The 21,038-nt window shown below is 44.2% G+C and overlaps 2 protein-coding genes across 12 annotated transcripts in view; one reads left to right on the forward strand and one right to left on the reverse strand.

The window, feature by feature from the left end:
• Positions 1 to 21,038, forward strand: part of BCAS3 (BCAS3 microtubule associated cell migration factor) — a 592,235-nt gene that overhangs the window by 500,532 nt on the left and 70,665 nt on the right. The gene's annotated exons all lie outside the window — the stretch shown is intronic.
• LOC121472671 (proline-rich protein 2-like) overlaps positions 1 to 21,038 on the reverse strand; it is a 108,425-nt gene that overhangs the window by 9,130 nt on the left and 78,257 nt on the right. The window lies entirely within an intron of this gene.

Consider the following 21,038-nt stretch of genomic DNA (forward strand, 5'->3'; position numbering starts at 1 on the left):
GGGCCCGCAGGTAGTTAGAAGTTCTATTACAGCCCCACACTTACAAGCCCTTTATCTCTCTATTCAAGACACGTGGAACTTCTCACCAGCCTCGGAAGAATCACCCATCTAAGTATCTTTAAACGTTTGATTAAGCCATCCAAGGGGCACACAGAGTTATGCTACCCACAGCATGGTATTTGGAATTCCTTTTGTTATTAAAAAATTCCATGCTGGTAGTATGAGTTCAGAAAGCCTGTGAAGGATGAGAAATAGAGAGCTTTGGTCCAGTGCTATTTTAACGCTCTGCTTCAGGTGTCCGTGGGCAGACTTGGCTTCAAAAGGCCTTGCCTGTGGCATATAACACTGTTGAATTTCAGACCTAGGTGTCTGATCCCATTGGGTACTCTTCTGTTCCACCTCTCATGTCCTTGTGTTGCTCAGAATTCTCAGGACAGGGATCCCTGGGTGGCGCAGCGGTTTGGCGCCTGCCTTTGGCCCGGGGCGCGATCCTGGAGACCCCGGATCGAATCCCACGTCGGGCTCCCGGTGCATGGAGCCTGCTTCTCCCTCTGCCTGTGTCTCTGCTTCTCTGTCTCTCTCTGTGTGACTATCATAAATTTAAAAAAAAAAAAATTAAAAAAAAATTCTCAGGACAGTGTCGTCACTTAGTCACAAATGGGCAGTGCCATTGCTTCCTGCCAGGCTCTGTCCTGTCCCATTTACTGGGAGATAGCCTGCATTTAATGCCACTGGGCTTGGGGATAAAATCCATCTTTTCCAAACATCCTGACAGAATTTCTCTTGAGACTTCTGTGTCTACTTCCTACTGTTGAGATCTTTGCCCCTAAGATGCTTCTCTCTGCTCCTGTGGTGCTTTAGTATGGCAGGTCAGTGAAGCATTTAGCCACTTCAGTCATTCAGAAAAACGTTGACAATCCCCACCCACATGACCCAAACCTTTGATGACATCACCACTCAAGATTGTGGCTGACAGGAAAGTCTTGGTGTCACTCTACGGAGGAGACAAGCTGAGAAGCCCAGCTTCTAAATAGCCCCTGCCAGGTGATGAAGTCTTGATTGGGGAATGTGCTCCCCACCCCCCAACCAGACTTATCTCTAAGCCTTTGGAGGGCACACTCCCTAATAGTGTGCCTGAGATGGGCAATCCAGACAAGGAACTCCCTTTAAGTGAGTCACAATATCTGGAATGATCGTGCTGGATTACTAAGCAGCCTTGCTAGCAACCCCTTTCTTCCTTCCTAAAACTCAATTCTCAAGTGAAGAGGTTTATAAGGAGCAGGTGATGGCGGCAAGGAGGTGTTGGTGATGGGGACTTCTGTGAGAATAGTCTGGCTCCTGGCAGGGAGAATGGGGTAGAGAACCTCTATCTCTGAGACTAACAATGCCCAGCATTATTCCCAAGGCAAAGGACAGACTGGGAGAGTCTTTTCAGAAGTGTAGCTGTCTCTGTGTCTCTGAGGTGGTAGAGGGAGTGCCTTTTCTGTGACATTGCTGCCACCAAGAGCCAAGGCAGTGGCTTCAAGGTGAAGGTTCTTTTGTCGAGTTCTCAATGTACTTATGGTAAAGCTTGTTTCTGATACCATTCAGTTGAAAACTAATCTTATTGAGATGTCTGTGGTAGCCATCTGAAATCTCCAAGGATTGTCACAATTTTAAACATAACAGTTGCCGAGAGAGCTCCTGCCCTGGCCCAAGAGGGTCATGAAAACTGTCTCTTTCTTCTGAAAGTGAGTTTTGTTTTGCTAATGATAGTTAGTAAAATAGTCCCCCAGTTTTTTTTTCCCCAGGGTCACAGAATGTAAATGTGTATCATCACTATATGAAGCAGAATATATTGGCCTCCACTACTCCTTTGTTCCCCCTGGGGGTCCAGGCTTCAGGTCTTCTATAGAAAGACTGGCTTTTAGGATTCGATCTCACTTTTGAAAAGGCATTTCTGATAAAGGTGGAAAAGAGTGCTTCTGCCCGTGCTATGATGTTCATACCACCTTCAGCCCAAAGCCTCATTCACATACCTTCTTTCCTTTCCCTTTGCAGTTATTACCATGCTTTTGTAGGAAAGAGATGTGTTTATAAAACATATTTCTACCATTTTGTTTGGTTTACTCATCTATTCAAAAAATGTAATAAGCACCAACCATGCACCAGGGGAAGCCTTCTGGAGAAATGATAGCTTGAACCGAGCCTTAAAGAATAGGTGGAGTTAGCCGGGCAGCAGTGAAGAGAGAACAGCATGGACAAAGTCCCTGATAAGAGAGGTCAGGGCACCAGTAGAATGTCATTTAGTTTGGGAAGGCCAGGATATAGGGCACAAATAGGAGATGAGGAAGGAGAGTTAGAAGGTTGGTCATGAGGAGTTTAGATATCATGGTAAGAGCCTGAAGACTTTGAGGAGCTCTTGTGGAATTTTACAAGACATTATGATCGGATACGTGCCTCAGAAAAACTACTTTGGCTACAGTGTGGAAAATGGATTGAAGTGGGGTGAGACTGGATCCAGGAAAACCATCAGGTACTAACTGTGAGTTAGTATGCAAATTGTGAGAGAAAGTTCAGGGGTCTGTGAGGGCTAATGGCATATTGTGCCCAGAATGTAATAAAGAGGGAGGAGTCTGGGATGATACTCAGGGTCTGGCAAACTGAGCAGAAGACAGTATCATTCATACAGAAAGAGGGTGAGGATGGAGGAGAGAAGATATCTTTACTTGGTAACCTATTGAATTTAAGGAACCCAAAGAACAACCAAGAGAGATCATGGCCAAAGTCATATTCCCTGACTTTCTCTTTCTTGCCTTAGACGGTCTCCCTGTCCTTGGTGATGTGTTTGTGTGTGTGAATGTGGGGGAAGGGGAGAGAGGAGGCATGTGGAAACTCTCAGCATCCAGGAGAAGTTCACTTAAACTCTGCATTGAGATTATTTCCAAAATTTGACCAGATGTTTAAGCAAATTAGCAAATGATTAAAGCAGCAGTCGGCAAAGACCTGGACCGCTGTAGGGATAGGCAAAGGAGCAAGCCTACAGAGAAAGCCACGTCCAGGTGTTCTTGCTAGAAAGGTCACTGTGAGGGTCCCCAGTGGTTGATGGACAGAGATAAAACACGGCAAGACGGGTGTGTTGGAGGGGGTGAGATAAGGAGTCTAGAACCACTACAGCTGTTTGTGTTCATTCTGAGAGTAACTTCTGCACAATGGCCAGGCTTCCAAGAATGTTTTATTCTATCCATTATTAGTAACACATTCCCCTTTGCTCTGTAGTCAAGAGTTTCATCCCTTCAGGCTTTCTAAGTAGTCCAGACAGAACAGTATCAAAGAAGGACCATTGATGAGCATTTTGCCCTGCATGCATGCTGGACAGGCAATGTGGACACTGCCGTGAGTACCCCCTCTGGCTTCATTAGCAGTCACTGTGGAGTCCTGGGCAAGTCACTTTCCCTCTCTGGACCTTAGCTTTCACTTCCAGAAAGTTGAATAACACATCCTAGCAGGTTCCTGGGGTCACTATCTTTCTGTATTTGCATCCATTTCTGGACAAAACAAGCCCAAGACTTGTTTAGAGTGGCAGATTCTTCTCACTCACCAAAGTCACAGGCCTGGATGTCAGCAAAATACTTCAGGAAATTGTGCTTCCCAGCACACTTTATGCCTGGTGTGTAGCCGGCCTGGAACATTGCCATAGAGACACTCACTGCAGCCCTTAACCCATCAGGGGTCATTTAAAATGTCAGGTTTAAAAATCAGCTATCTATGCTGCCCCACCACTACCACCAAAGTCAGCTTCCTAGCTGCCCTCATCTAGAGGCTTCACTCCTTACTGATCTTCAAATAAAATCAAAATAAAATGAAAAGGATGGGGAGCTCTAATATGTGGAAACTCTTCCCAAATGTCCTAATATTTCTCCCCAGTGCTAACCCTGGCTCTCTTAGCATCTTCATTCTCCATAGGAGTTGATTCTGTAGCTCTCTAGAATACTGATGGAAAAGAGCATCGATGACTCTTGCCACTGCCTCTCCAAACTACTTCCCAAAGGGAGTCAGATCCTGGTCCCCAGACAGGATGTCCTCACAACCTCAGAGGTGACACTCACACTCCTTCAGGCTGTTTTTTAGGCTGCATCCTGTCATCTTTCCATCCACCCCTCTCACCCCTTTTAGGGGAATAGATTCTAGTGCCCTCGAATGCAGGCTACCTTCCGGTTGAGAGTAGTCATGTGTCATAATCTAACACTTGCATTGTAAAAGACAGGGATTCCAGTTAAACTCGGGGTAAGTATTTGAATTCATTCGTTCATGACAGATTCATGGCAATATTTCATGGCCTTCTTCAGAGGGCTTGGGCTTCTTCACCAAAAGAATCTCATTAATATTTGTGCCACTTCTGCGGGGACAGTTAACATGTATTAGAATGTTTATCTCACACACAGATCTCAAAAAGCCAGAGAAATTTAGTTACTTGCCTGTGGTCACACAGCAGGTGAGTGATCAGCAAGCATTAGTAACAATCCAGGTGGTAATGAAACTGAAATGTTTTGGCTCTGACAGAATGGTTCAGCAAAAGGATATTGTTCCTAGGGTGGGGAGTGTGGCCCAGCCTTCAGGCCCCATTGCTATCCCAGGAGAACCGTATTTTCTACTCTCCTGAATTCTATTATGACAGGTTTTTTTAAATGACCTAAAATTTATGTGTACGTATGTGCATGAAAATATGTAGCCACTCACAGATACATATATAGAAGATGAAAGAGAAAAATGGACAACTTATAATTACAGATATTTTTGTTCATCTGGTATCCAGATGATCTCCCTTGATTCTGACAGTTTTGACAAATCAGTTTATTAAAATTGTAAATGTAACCCAGAGCTGTTTAGTACAGGACTAAGCAGAAGGTGCTTTCTCCTCACATTATATTTTGCTGTTGTATTATTAGAAGTAAATATGGCTTATACTTAAGAGACAACACAGCCTGTCCTCCATGAGAAAGATGTGACTTGTCACATATATTCCCAGTTAGTTTCACTGTTCTGAGACCCTAAGGTTACTTTCATAGAGCTTTGACCTTGATGAGGCACAGGGAAGCCTGGTCCTCATATCCCCTCCTCTCCTTCAACTCCTCCATCCTTCAACTTCAGGTTTCTAAGTAGAAAATTCTAAAGAGAAAACTTGCTCCCTAATAATCCGAGGAGGCATTATTCAGGTGACATTTGGGGAAGGGGATCATCAGGGAGGCAGGTTACAGTTTGGGATATATAAACACATTGTGCTTAAATAACAGATTTGCACTGAAAACACTTCAGAGAAATGTGTGGTGGCAAGAAGTAAAGTCAAAGGAGGCAGGATGGAATCTTGAGTGCCTCTGTAAACAGAAGAAATGTACAAAAAGTGAAACTCTATGCAGTAGCTGAAAATAGAGAAAAGAATTCCATTTTTTCCATCAATGGCCCTAAGAAGTCCAGGGAGGTTTTTTTTTTTTTTTAAGATTTTATTTATTCATGAGAGACACAGAGAGAGAGAGAGAGAGAGAGAGGCAGAGACACAGGCAAAGGAAGAAGCAGGCTCCACGCAGGGAGCCTGACGTGAGACTCGATCCCAGGTCTCCAGGATCACGCCCTGGGCTGAAGGCGGCGCTAAACCACTGAGCCACCTGGGCTGCCCGGAGGTTTTTATTTCCTACTTGATTACCTTCAATTGATAGTGCTGTCTCTCACTCTGATTTTCTCCAGCTTTCTTCTTCCCCATCACTTCTAATCTACCCAGAATAACTTGTAAACAAGCACTGTATCTGTGACAGGGCATCTTAATCCTTGTGCCATGGACTTTTTGGTCATCCGATGAAGTTTATGGAGCCCTTCTCAGAATATTTTTCCATGCATAAAATAAAACACATCAGAACATCAGAATTAAAATGTTTTATATGCCCACACATTTATGATATAGTAATACATACCTTGTTTTTTAACAAATAACTAGAACTAATTGCTACTATAATTTTAAAGTCATGATGTGTGTACCAGGGTGAGCAAATGCTAGCCCACAGACCATTTTTGTAAATAAAGTTTTATTGGAATGCAGCCACTGGAATGAATGCTCATTCATTTACATATCATCTCTACTTTCATGGGACAACAGCAGAGTTGAATAGTTGGACTGAGATCACATGGCTTTCAAAGCCTAAAATATTTGCCATCTGGCCCTTTACAGAAAAAGTTTCTCAATCCTTGGTGTAAATTGTAACAATAATAATGTGCAATAAAAATGCTGATTTCTATCGGTGACAGTCACAGGTACTGCGAAACACTGTTTAACATTGCTGACTTTCATAACTGATAGAAGTGCTAAAGTTCAGTTAGAGGTTAGCAAAAATGTAGGTGGATTTTTTTTTCCAGCCAAATCCATGGACCACATAATTTCTGTCCATGGATCTCTTGGGGACCAGCAACCCCCAGGTTAGAAACCTCTGAATGAGATCCCAGTTTAAAGGAACTTTCAGCAGAAATAAAGAATTCTTTGCAGTGTAGAAAACCTGCCCCTTTCCACTCCTCTTATAAATGTTTATATTGCAACTTAACATTTTCATGTAAGGGATTTTTAAGTAGTAAATGGAAAAGAAGTCAGGTCATCCCTAAAATTAGGGATGTCTTTCTGGGGAAAGGTTAGTTCTGTTTGCTAATGCTAAGGAAAATCAGAGATTCTCTACACATACAGTCACTCATTACCACTGATGCCTCCCACTCTTGCCCCACCAGGAGAAAGAGCCAGGATTTTTGCTCCTCCTCCAAGGCCTCTCCTGTCTTCTGTGGACTATTCTTATCTTGTCTCTTAACATCACATCAAGACATACCGTGGGATCTGACTTTATCATTTATGTGGTTATGATGTCTTATTCTCCAGAGATAGCTTTAAGTGTTCAGCAATAACTCATGTCCACTTAATGTGAAAATTGGTACCATCTAATAGAATCTTCAACATGCTAACCACACCATTCCAATAATGAAATGCAAATTTTTCAGCCTTTTTTTTTTAAAGTATGGTCATTTTTTGACCCTTAAGGAATGAAATATCCTCTCTATCATGAATTCAGAACATGTTATACATAAAAATGCAGTGTTTTCTTTTTTCTTTTTTTTAAGATTTTATTTATTTATTCAGGAGAGATAGAGAGGCAGAGGGAGAAGCAGGCTCCATGCAGGGAGCCTGATACGGGGACTTGATCCCAGGACTCCCAAGATCATGCCCTGGGCCAAAGGCAGGTCCTAAACCGCTGAGCCACCTGGGAATCCCCAAAATGCAGTATTTTCTTACACTAATTTTAAATAGTCCATTTACCAGGAGCCTTAGGCTGATATATTTAATCCTCACAACCAACTCAGAAGATCCATGTCACTATTCTCATTTTACTGCTAAGAAAACTGAGATATGGGGATGCCTGGGTGGCTCAGTGGTTGAGCATCTGCCTTCGACTCAGGATGTGATCCCAGGGTCCTGGGATGGAGTCCCGCATTGGGCTCCCCACAAGGAGCCTGCTTCTCCCTCGGCCTATGTCTCTGCCTCTCTCCCTGTGTCTCTCATAAATAAATAAATTAAAAATCTTGAAGAAGAAGAAGAAGGAGGAGGAGGAGGAGGAGGAGGAGGAGGAGGAGGAAGAGGAAGAAGAAGAAGAAGAAGAAGAAGAAGAAGAAGAAGAAGAAGAAAACTAAGATATAAGATATCTAAGATAAGACATAAAACTAAGATAGAATTTAGGTCACATCGATAAGTGAGGGGATTCCAGAATTCACATATTCTTTTTACCCAGCTTTGAAAGAAAAGACAACCTTACTTTATATGACTCTTCATTTACAGGATTAGCTATGGCCTCTGGGCATGTTTTTATCTAAGAGAAAAAAAAGACAGTGAAATGGAGTAGTTCTGACTATAAACTCGAGGGATCTAGTATATGGATCATTTCCCAAGTTTGTCATCTATGCAATAACGGCTTGGGGAGAGAAGATCCTCTGTAATACCCCCTCTAGTGCTGTGTAACCATCAGAAGTTCTAGGATATTCAAAGCAAAGGATGGCTGAAAAAGCCCAACCTGTGATGAGCTCCCAACCTGCCTTTTAGGCTGGCCATTAAAGGCAAGGACCTGCCCAGCAGCAGGCCCTCCGAGATGGGGCTGCAAGGGCTGCAGCCATCGGCCTGTGTGCTGAATAGCAATGCTGATACAGCAAAGCCAGGGAAATTATTGATTTTTCAAATAATATTTGAATGTCATCTGATGGAGGCAAAATGAAGAGGATTTATGGGGAACTAGAGCTGCACACAGCAGCAGGAGACCCCATCTGTGGGCAACTTCTGAGCTGCCTTAAAAAAAAAAAAAAGTAAAGAAAAGAAAAAAACCAGTCTGTCATCTATGAGACTAAGGAAAGAATGTAAACAGGCGCCTATGTGTGGGGACACAGCAGCAGCCTGGAACTTCTGAACCGCCAGAGAAATATCCAGTGGGTGAGAAGGAACACATGGGCTTCACTGAGCAATTAGTGCTGTAGGTACAATAGAGTTTGAATACTGATCTAGATTCAGCCTGAAATCTGCTTGACTTCCAGGACAGCGATTTGAGCTGACAGCCTTACCACCTGTTGTTAATTGGACTTTGGTGCTCTCTCCTCCTGCTGTCATTTCTCATTTCTGTCCTTGACCTCTTTTTAGGGGAGTAGGTACAGTGGGGAGTGACCAGCTCTCAGCAGGGGGCCCAGGTGTGTGGGGGTGCTCACCCCCTCTTCCACTGCCTATCTTGGGCTTGAGGCACAGTGTCCCTCCACTCTCTTTGGCTCTCTGTATTGAACCCTTGGCACACCATGCTTTGGTTTTCTCCTTTTTTTTTTTTTTTTAAGATTTTATTTATTTTTTCATGAGAGACACACAGAGAGAGCCAGAGACATAGGTGGAGGGAGAAGCAGGCTCCTCATAAGGGGCCCGATGTAAGATTTGATCCCTGGGTGCAGGGATCATGCCCTGAGCCAAAGGCAGACACTCAACCACTGAGCCACTCAGGTGTCCTCATGCTTTAGTTTTCTGATGAACATTTCTCTTTTTTTTTTTTTTTTTTAAGATGTCTTTATTTATTTAAGAGAAGAGTGTATGTGAATGGGATGGGGCCAGGGGGCAGAAAGGGATATTCTCAAGCAGATTCCCCACTGAGCACAGAGCCCGATATGGGTCTCGATCCCACAACCCTTAGATCATGACCCGAGCTGGCACCAAGAGTTGAATGCTCAACCAACTGAGCCACCCAGGTGTCCTTTTTTTTTTTTTTTTAACTTAAGCAATCTCCACACCTAATGTGGGGCTTGAACTCACCACCCTGGAAATCAAGAGTCAGATGCTCAACCAACTGAGCCAGAGAGGGGCCTCTGATTAACTTTCCTGATTCCCTGCTAGACTGTAAGCAACCAGACAGGAGAGGCAGAAAAGTCATCTCTGTGACCCCAGCACCAAGTTCTGTGCCTGGCACTTAGTGGGTGCTCTGAATATTTGTTGAATGGATGGCTAAAGAGTAGATTTCATTTTCCTAGGCTGATCCACCATAACCGTGCTCCACTTCGCACAGTGCCATTTGTTAGTATTTCTTGATCTGAACTTATAAGCACTTCCATCCACCCCATCAATGAAACTGGAAATGATTCTCGTGTTATCCTCACCACTGTCTCCTTCTCCTTCGCTTCACATAAAGAAACCTCCAGCTCCTCCTGATTTCTTCTCTAAATAATTCTCAGATTTTCCTTTTTCCTTTTCATTCATAGTACCACTCCCTAATTCATTGCGTGATTATTGGAATTATCCAGACTTCCTGTCTTCACATTGGCATCCACTTATCTGTCCTGTGACATGGCCGCCCTGACCGTGTCACTACTCTGTCTGCAGCCTTTCAGAGGCTCCCTGTTTGCCCACAACAAAAAGCCCAAGCTTTTTAGCCTAGTCTACAAAGTGTTTCCTTGGTCTGGCTTCTGCTGGCTCTGTATCCACAGCTTTGACCACTTCCTGCCTTGAATTCTGTTTCCACATCACCAGACTTTTTGTAGTTCTCCGTATTAGTTACACTATTCGATGCCCAGAATGCCCCTCTCACTTCTGCTTTTTCCATTCTTGGTCCTACTGTGAGACGCAGCATGTATGTCACCTCCTCTAGGGAAACTCCTAGGAAGGAAGGAAGGAAGGAAGGAAGGAAGGAAGGAAGGAAGGAAGGAAGGAAGGAAAGGATGGGGGGAAAGAGGGAAGGGAGGGAGGATAAGTAATATCTCCTCTGGGCTTTCACAGAACCCTGTGTGCACCTCTGTGTACCTGGTAGACACTTACTTCCATAACGTACTGAACCTCCAGCATGTCTCTTTCAGTTGCCTAATACCCTCAAACTCTCTCCATTTTCCCTCTCAAGCCTTTTTTTATTTTAATTTTATTTATTCATGAGAGACACACAGAGAGAGACAGAGACAGAGGCTGAGGGAGAAGCAGGCCCCATGCAAGGAGCCCAATGTGGGACCTGATCCCAGACCCTGGGATCATGCCCTGGGCCAAAGGCAGACACTCAACCACTAAGCCACCCAGGCATCCCATCTCTCAAGCCTTTTCTAAAGTTTTTATACATATTAGGATGGAAGCAACAGGGATGTGTGACCTTTCTTAAGAGGATTGCCATTTTATGGGGCCTTACTCCTCTAATGATGGAATAATGGCCTTATTCAGTGAATGAGGGAGCATCTCCAGGTTGCCAGATGACCCAGTGGATAATGAAGAATCAAGTGAACCCTGACTCAGCTGCTCAGTTGGGTGAACAGTTTCTACTTGGTGTTGTGCAAGGAATGGAGGAAGCAATGCACTGACACATTCTACACAGTGGGGCAGTGAGCTGAAAGCAGTGCTGAGTCCAGCCAGGAGAAAAGCTTGCCTTTCTAGAAAGTGCCTGGGCTTTGAGAGATGGACAGACCTGGATTCAAATCCATTATTTGGGCTCTTATTGACTGTATAAACTTGAGCAAGTTCCTTAAACCCCTTCCTCCTCTGGTAGACATGCACATAACACCTTCCTTCCACATCGGATTAAGTGAGGTAATGTGTTCTCTGCTTAGAAGAGTCACTGGCACATAGTAGGTAATTTGTTATTTTCCCTGTCTTGATTCCACCAGAAAGACATTGGTGAGCAATGAAAATGAGGTCATCCCTAAGGTCTGTGGTGTGTCCTTGTTTCACTGAATTTGGCCCTGAGGCTCATCCCCCAAATCCACCTCAGTGCCCTAATCCAGAGCACTGGGCAACTTCTGACTTAGGAGGCCTCCAGCATCCTAGTATGTATTTCCAGTTTTCAAATAGTTAATGGGGACAGGAGAAAGCCCCCAACTGTGTATATGGAAAAGCAACATAGTATGAAAAAGGTAGTATACCTGAGGCCTGGGCCTGGTTTCTCTTTTCAGCAGCTGCATGACATCAGACACATCCCCTCCACTCTCTGCACCTGACTTGTAAAGATGCCATGAGATTAACGTGTAGGTGAAACTTTTCTATCATTGGATGCTTTTTATTTCCTGGTAGACACTTTGCTTACAATGAGAGTACTCTGGTGCTGTAATATTGATTTGGTTATACCTATTTAGCTTTCAGACTTCAGCCTTAAATATAGCTATTAGGGATTAGTAGGTTTTGTTTCATTTTTAAATGAAAACAAAACTCACCTTAAGAACCACCCTGTAGGGCAGCCCAGGTGGCTCAGCGGTTTAGCGCCACCTTCAGCCCAGGGCCTGATCCTGGAGTCCCGCGTCGGGCTCCCTGCATGGAGCCTGCTTCTCCCTCTGCCTGCGTCTCTGCCTCCCTCCCATCCTCCCCCTCTCCCTCTCTCATGAATGAATAAATAAAATCTTAAAAAAACAAAAAAAAGAACCACCACATAGGGGTACCTGGGTGGCTCAGTGGTTGAGCGTCTGCCTTTGGCTCAGGGTGTGGTCCTGGGGTCCTGGAATCAAGTCTCGCATCGGGCTCCCTGCAGGGAGCCTGCTTCTCCCTCTGCCTGTGTCTCTGCCTCTCTCTCTGTGTCTCTCATAAATAAATTTAAAATCTTAAAAAAAAAAAAGCCACCACATAATTGATATCACCAGATACTAATTTTCAAAGGTAAGTCAAGCTTTTTTCTTTTCATTTTATTTATTTATTCATGAGAGACACAGAATGAGAGAGAGAAAGCGGGGGGGGGGGGGGGGGCAGAGACACAGGCAGAGGGAGAAGCAGGCTCCATGCAGGGTGTCTGACTTGGGACTCAATCCTGGGTCTCCAGGATCACGCCCTGGGCTGAAGGCGGCGCTAAACCGCCGAGCCACCCGGGCTGCCCACTTTCTTTTCAAACACTTCTTTGAATTTAGGGCCACAGGTGTTCGCCTTTATTAGTCATTTCGTAATGGAGCTTTGGATATTTTTCCCCAGGCTTAAGTAGGATGGTTATTTCTAAGTCTGTTATTTCCTGGCTCCAGATCTTTCTAGGAATAGCTCTGAATCTTTTGGCCAGTTTGGGGTCAGAACCTCTGTGCCCATTTACCCTGATTCTGTGATTCTTTCCCAGGTCTGACAGGGTTTGTCAGAGAGTCATTCCTGCTGGGTCCTTGGGGTTTTCTTTTACTTCTTTCCCCATGAGCCACAGGATTAGAAGAGGAAGGATGAAGCTGAGGGCCTCACAAAGTGTGGGCTTGGGGTGGCACTTGCTGAATATTGGTTGCCATCCCCATGATCATGAAGAGTACACTGCAGTCTACCTCATCCACATCATTCCGCTGGGAACAGTCCCCCCCAAACATAGGAAAATTTGCTGTCAGCTTTTTAGTTGTTCTTTGGGGAACAAAGAATACTACCTATAATTTTTCCCACCCCTACCCCCCACTTTCACTAGCATCTACTACAGTTTTATTTAAGTTCCTTGAGAATAATCTCAGGCAAATCTAACTCATTCTTTCTTTCTCCCATTGCATTTCCCACAGCAGTAAGTGTGACACATGTGGAATTAACTTTCTTAGCCTCTAGCCAACATGAAAACGGCCCCTTTTATTTTTTTTCAATTTTATTAAGACATAATTGATGTATAGCACTGTATAAGTTTAAAGTGTACAACACGTTCTATGTCTATATTGTGAATGATCACCACAATAAGATTAGTTAACGTCCATCACCTCACATAGTTACTTTATTCCCTTGTGATAAGAACTTTTGACATCTACTCTCTTAGCAACTTTCAAATATACAATAGAGTGTTGTTAACTATAGTTATCATGTTGCACATTACTAAGCAGCCCTTTTAATCTCCATCTTCTGTGTTTGGCATTTACCTGTGTAAAATAGGAATAATCCCAATCTTCCTCAATGGGATCTGGTCCCCCCAAATTTAGCATTCAGAAAAAAAAGGAATGATATGAATCCCAGAAACTACAGAAAAGTCTCTAATCTCATGTCCCAAGTACTCTACATTGAATTACTATTTCCCCATGTAAACAATGTTCTAGAAGGAGTCATGTTCCTGACTAAGGAATTAATGGCTAACTTGTAGAGAAGTAACCAAGTCGAAAGTATTTAATTCCAACTTTTTTTTTAATTCCAACTTTTAACTAATTTTTTGGAACACCTTCTGTAGGCTCTTCCATGTGACCTATATAAAATGCATAGCAGAACATCTGATATATAGTTATAAATGTAACACAGTTACACAAACAACTCCAATGTACCTTTATACCACTGAGACTTAAATTTTCCAAACACTAATTAAATTGGCCAGATAAATACCTATTTCATCCAATTACCTCTGTTTTATCTATTTAGCTGTGTGTGGGCCTCCCAAAAAGGGGCCTGGGAACTGGGGTCAGAAAGTAGACTGGCCAGGCGGTGGAGTTTATGCATCACAGTGCTGTAAACAGCAGCCTGTGTACAATGGCCAAGCCTTGTGAGTGAGGCTGAGTATGTGGGGACTCCTGGTGTTGTTGTTTATGCCATTTGGCAAATATTTCTCCTTAAGCCCTCAGCTAGTTTATAGCATTTCATTTTACAGCCCATCACGATGATAGTAACCAACCCCAGAAAAACATCAACAAGCCGTTAGAAACCATAGTGTTGGAAGATGAATGTGACCCCAGAGACCTCCATTCCAGCCGCTCTATCATCTCCTCACCCCCCCACCCCCACCCCCCACCCCCCACTACCCTTTTTAATGTTCAGTGAATTTCTTTAGCCAAAGTGGTTGCTATGGTTCTTGGGTCAAAAGGAGGATATTTGGAGGGATTTTTCTAAACACACGCATATAAATGTTGAGAAATAGGACTCTAAAAAGTAGGAGTCATACACAGACCCCAGCCTCTCTCAGTGAGTAAGACAAAAGGCAGTGTGATCTATAAATATGGTGAAGTGCCTTCAAATGAAGAGCCTTGGTGGTGTGGGGAGGAGGAAGAAGGGAGGGAGTAATCTGTGACACCAAGCATGCCTTCTACTCCCTCTAAACACAGCCTCATAAGACATTTTCCACTTTTGAGCAAGGAAACAACAATTGCATTTTAAGTTGCATTGGTTAAGAACAGAAAACGATAACTTGGCAAGAGTTCCCATACTGGCCTTTTAGAACGGGTTGGTCTGTAACACCATACTAAGTCTGTTTTCTATCAGTGATTCCTAGCCAGCTTATTAAACAGATTTATACAATGAAAGAATCTAATAACAAAAACATTCACCTCCTTTATTACTTGGCATTATTTATGGTTTGGATTTTTCAGCCAGTTTTTTATGCACCGGAATCTGGCAACATTGTACTTATAATAAAGTTTATGCACCAAAGTATAAGTAGGCCAGGAGAGTATTATATGTGTCATGTCCTCTCTATCCGGCTCAGGGGACTCCTCCTGCAGAGATGCTGAGGACTATTCAGTCCCATCCTCTGAGTGTTTTCAACATGGAGTCCTGTTTCCTTTTGGAGTCCACGGTTCTTGACCCAAACAAGGGTTAATTCCCTTTCCTCCCCACACACAACGCCCCCCACACACCCCAAAGGAGAGTAATGCTCCTTTCAGCCCCAGGTTTAGTGACAGAAGAAAAAAGGACCTTAGCCTGTGTGAGAATGTTTATAGGGGAATTAAATAGTTTTCTACTGATTTGCGAACATCTCTCAAAATTTTCAAGATAGAAAAGATACCAGAGAGAGTCTCCTTTTCTCTCCCTTCATAATAAAGAATGATGGCAAGGTAATGTAAAATTGTGGAAGGACCTGGTGTGTGAAGATGAGGCTGTTTGAGTGCTAACCCCTAGAGCATCACTCCCCAAATTGCTCTTTTTTTTTTTTAATTGTATTTATTTATTCATGAGAGACAGAGAGAGAAAGAGAGAGAGAGAGAGAGGGAGAAGCAGGCTCCATGCAGGGAGCTCAAAGTGGGACTCAATCCCGGGACTCCAGGATCATGCCCTGGGCCGAAGGCAGGTGCTCAACTGCCGAGCCACCCAGGCATCTCTCAAGTTGTTCTTTTTTGTAGGAAAGGCAGCAGGGAGCCATGTAGACCAGCATCCCCAGACCTGGAGTGGGGTGTCAAATAGACTGTGGTGTGACCAGTGTGGACTCGACCCTGACTCACTTACCCTCTGCTTCCCAGCTGCATCATAGCATGAAGGTCTATTTTTATTTCATTGTTCTCCCTGAGAAAGAACAGTTCTCATGTCAAATAGATGCCACTTCCTCTTCCCAAAGTGTGTCCTACCTCCCGAGGAAAACATATGTTTAAGGCCCTCTGAGAAAAGTCTAGAGCTACAGAAGTGACCCTAGGTGCTTTGGAATTGTGAGGCAGCCACTCTTGGAAAGTGGGGGGCTGGTTTATAGGTGAAGGAGGGAGCCTCCCATGAACCACTACATCTTTGTATGTCAAATGTGAAGTCAAACGGAAATTTGTAAAAGAAAGCCATGAACACTGGCAAATGAGCACATCGGTGGTTAAAGATGAAGGTTTAAAGTTAAAGGAAAAGCTTTATGCTCAAAGCAGTTTTCTTCCTCAAAGCTACAGCGTTTAGGCTACCTCCCTGTGTTTCCTTAATAAGGAAGCCATATTCTAGCCATGTGTCCAGAATTAGTCATTGCTGTCCAGGTGGTTAATAATAATAAATATAAGAATTCAGAGGTTAATGAACCTGGTTCTGGTTCTTGATTATCAGGGAGAGATGCCATAGGTTTGCCAGGTGTGCGGATCCAAAGAGATCACATCTCCTCCTTCTCCCAGCTCCCAGATTTCCAGGCCTTCCTCCCTATTATGCATGTATACATATGAGCTTTCCTGTCTGTGACTCAGGGATCCCTCTTTCGAAGGGTTCTGTGAGTAATCAGGAATGAAGCCATCTAAAGAACTCTCAGATCTCTCTGTCACCCACATGCTAACCATCTCTCAGAAACCAGTTTCCCCTGAACCCTGTTAATTAAGCCAAGCTATGAACCACATATTAAAGATGTGAGAGGCATGACAAGAGGGAGGCCTCCATGCCCTGTCCTCTGAGAGCACCTAGGCTCGTTCTGTATAAACAGATGGTTCAAGTGGCAAGTGCTGTGACAGGAAAAGCCCCCCCACCCACCCAGCTCTGTTGAGCAGCTGGGAGTGAGGTAGAAGGAAGAAGCAAGGTAGAGGGGAGGCTGTGTTCTAAATGGCTTCTGAGGATCTTCCAGGACACCAGTAGCAGTTTAGCCCCGCAGATTAGAACATGAACTCTAGAACAGTCCACACTGACTTCAGTTCCCAGCTCTGCCTCTCACTGACTGTGTCACCATGGATAAATTACTTAACTTCTCTGGGCCTCATTTCTTCATCCATAAAATAGTATAACCTATATCCTAGTGTTGTTGTGAGGATTCAGTGTGTTAATATGTGCAGAACACTTAAAATACTGCCTGCCTGGGACGCCTGGATGCTCAGCAGGTTAGCACCTGCCTTCAGCCCAGGGCCTGATCCTGGAGTCCCAGGATTGAGTCCCACATCGGGCTCCCTGCATGGAGCCTGCTTCTCCCTCTGCCTATGTCTGTCTGTCTGTCTCTCTCTCTCTGTGTCTCTCATGAATAAATAAAATCTTTAAAAAAAAATTACTGCCTGCCCACCACACAAAAAAATACTACCTGACAGTAAATGCTATATAAATATTGGCTGTTATTATTTTCACATTTTATGTGACTGTATATTAATATCATCTATGTGTATCTATCCTTTTTTTTCTTACTTGAGCTCATGCTATACGGAGAACCAAACTTACTTTTCATATCAGCACATATAGATTTATCTTAAGACATTAATTTAAAATCAACTTTCTTTTGAGAAACTTTCTGACTAACCCCATCAGAGATTGAAGATTCTGTGTGGTGGCACCTCTTCAAGATTAGATCTTGCTGTTGTTGATGGACTTACATCCTTCAAAGTCTAAATTTAGGATTTCTATTCAGGCTATTTAGTTTATGAGAATTTTAGAATTTTGTTTTTTAAATCCATATGAGGATGCGTTATTTACGGTTTGGAGAAATCAGTGTATTTCTAGGCTGCTTGAAGAATTTGTAGGTAAATTGTTGCTCTTAAATCCCCCTGAAATGTAGGGTGGAAGGGAAACTTGACACCCTGTGTTGAGAGACACATTTTAAGTCAAGTGTTAGGATAAATAGGATAAATAGGTCACTTCCCAGCTCAGCCTCATGAGACTTGTACTTCTCCAGATTGGTGTAGTGTCTGAGAATTCCATGAGAAACAAAGCAAGAGAATCTTTCGATCTCTTGCTCCTGGGATGTGGACCCTGGATCATCATGAAGAGATGCTGGCCCTTGCAAGTGTCCTCCCCAATTCACCCCAGACCTGGATCCAAGTCCAGGATTCTACATCTTACAGTTACTTGGTATATATGGTGGTATCCATTAGGCAGGTGTGTCCAAGGAGATGGACAGGAGGGAGCAGGGAGAAAGGTGATGTCAGCCCAGATGAGCTAGCAAGTGTGGTAGGTGCCTATTCTCCCACAAAGCAGATATCCCCATGTGACTCACATCTGGTACTGAGAGGCTGGAGTACTGGCCCACCCCAAAGTGACACTGATCTTGGCCATGCTGTTGGGGTAATTGGACTTTTCAAGATGAACTCCATGAACAATCTCACCACTGTGGCTGCACAAACAGGCTTTTCTTTAGCAGCAGACATCCATGTCTTCTCGCTCCAACTTTTTTTTCTTGAACAAACATATGTATTGTGGCCAATGCAAGGAAAATCCCACTCATCGTTTCATTCTGAGTTGTTTCTGTCTTGGAACAATAGTCTAGTGTACCAGGGGCCCTTGAACATCTAGTTTCCACACCCGGGTCTAGTTTTGTGAATCTCCTTGGAAGACCCCTAAGGCCAGGAAGCCATTGATATTACTGAAGGACCTCCTATCACCATCCGTGACATGCGTGGCTCTGTGTCTGATGGGCTGCTTTGCCCATTGCCAGAAAGTGAGCTGCAGCAGTGGCTTCAGGGTCAGGACTGGTCAGATTGGAAAATATCCGTAAATCAAAGAGCCTGTCTTTTCTCCCGGGGGGTGGCCTCTTGATTACTTAAATGGGCATAACCAAGGGCTGGTATGCATCTGGGAGCATTCACTTTATTCAGGTAGCTGTGTGTCTCCAAGCAAGACAGACGAGGAAATAAGCACTTTCCAGGTGCCAAGGACGAGGTCAGGCACATCTTTAATCTCCTTCATCTCCTCAAAATCCTGTGAGGTTTTTTTTTTTCAAACCGTGAAACCTGTGAGGTTTTTTTTTTTTTTTCCCCTCAAAACCATGAGGTTTTTAATCACTGGCTCAGTGCATATTAATTGAGAAATTTCTGTGTTAGGCTTAGACTACCTAATGAGGAACAAATCAGATAGCCTCTGGACTCATGGAGGTTACCACCAGGTAGGAATACAGGCTGTTATATCCATAAAAGAGGAAACTGAGGTTCAAAAAACCACTATTTTCTCAAGGCCTTACAGCTGTAGAGGGGAGCGCCACGCTGCAGACGCCTGTCTGAGTCCAGAGACTGTCCTCCTTCCACGATGCCATACTGCCTTCCTACAGGAAGCTTAATCTGTGGTTCCACTTAAAATATGAGGAAACATCTGGAATATTAGTTTTCAACCACATTTCAGACACAGAAAGTGGAGCCTAAGGAATAGCCCAGTTGGCTCCTCACTGAGAGTGGGTAAGAGTAGAAAAGAATTGCTGAGCTTAAGAATTTTGTTACCAGAATAACCCCACAGGAGAGGCCAGGCTGAACTGGGATTTGTGTGGGCCAGACAGTGGAGGGGATTTATTTCCCGAGTTGGAGGACAGGACTTGAATTCTGGTCCAGCTCTGCATCCTCCCTTGAGTCCTGCTTGCTGGAGAGGTGCGGCATCTGGATGAGGACTTTCCGGCTGGGCTCCGAGCTCTACAGTGCTGAGGCAGTTAACGATTAAACAAGAAGCAGCCTTTGGCTACAAACCTAATGGTTTGGGTTCCAGGGCGCAGGATAAAAATATACAACTGGAAAGGCAAGCTCCCAATTAAGTGGAAGAGCTCAAGCAAGAGATGTTTCAATACAGTGTCGCCAGTGACCACACGCGGGCCTGCTGTCTCCTCAGACGGCCCCACTCTCCCCGCCCCATACTTAGTGTTGGCTCCGGAATCTTGTGGGGGATGTCAGCTGGCAGTACATAGGCTTTTTCTCTTTTCCATTCAAAGAAAAACTTGCTTGCCTTCAGCCCAGCGATTTATCTTATTTAGCATCTCAGAAGAGTAGAGTGTCAGAACTAGCAGGGTCTTTAGAGACCCTCTAGTCTAATCCAGCTCCCTCGTTTAATGCTGTGGAAACTAAGGCCCAGATGGGGGAAGTGACTTGACCAAAGTCATTCTGTTAGCTAGGTCACCAGCAGAGAGGAGATTAAAGTCAACTCTTCTGATGCTCTTAGCCACATGCCCCTCCCTCAGTGTGCACTAAGCCACCATCTGACAACATGCCAGACACGTGACTTTTTCCTCCCCCCGCCCCAAACATAGGAGTGTTTGGCCTTCTTCCTCTTTTACAGGAAAGGATACTAAGATAGGGAGTGTAAGCAATGCCCACAGAACTGACAAGAACAGATGCCAGAAAGGGAACCACAGAATCCCAACCAGGAGGCTTGGGCCTTCACCATCTGACCACATTCCCTCTCTAAGAACATGTTGTGGGAGGACCAAATTTGGCCTCCTCTGAGCTCCAAGCCTGCAACAGCCCTCCTAATGGCTCTACGGTTCCTGGCTTCCTCTTGCCACTGACTTCCCCCTCTACTGCTGCCTGGGACAACCTTACAACTTCAGTGACTTTGAGTCTTGCCAAGACAAGCCCAATAGTTACTTTCAGACTCAAGTTCTTGCCAAGCCTGAAATAGTAATTGCCTGAAGGATTCCAAAAAGCTGGGCTTTATCTGCAGCAGAGACTCAGTAAATCAAAACACAGGTCTTATCTCCATATTCTCTCCTCTCTGTTGTGTGGTCTCCTAGATGAAAAATGTTACCTAATTGCCTCAAACAGCTGGCCTGATGTTTAATTATTTCAGCTCGCTAACCTGATATTCAGGGCCAAGAAATTGTACCCAGGGAGTGGATAATGCTCTTTACAGATCATAGTTGTCCAGGTTCCCTTTGTGGGAAATGTTGATTTCAGCCACCAGAGAGAATTCCAAATTTGAATGCTATTAGCAATAACCGCATTTGTCTGATGTTGGAACTCCTCTTCACCCATCTGAGGAACAGTTTGCTTAGAAAATGCCTTTAATCCTCTCCCAAACATTCCAGTGGCATGCCCTTCTGCACTCCTGCACATCTCAGCCTGCACTCCCTGTTCTGAGGCACAGAACAGCCTCAAGTCCGACTCTTGGCCCTGGTGCCTGTGCTCTCACCTCTGAGAGCAAATAAGCCCATGGAAGAGGCGCACAGTGTCAATGGTTAATAACAGAGTCAAGATGACGGGCCAGTAAACCAACGGTTCCACCTAACCCCGAGAACTCTTGA

Source organism: Vulpes lagopus, chromosome 12, assembly GCF_018345385.1.
Source record: "Vulpes lagopus strain Blue_001 chromosome 12, ASM1834538v1, whole genome shotgun sequence".
Lineage (NCBI taxonomy): Eukaryota > Metazoa > Chordata > Mammalia > Carnivora > Canidae > Vulpes > Vulpes lagopus.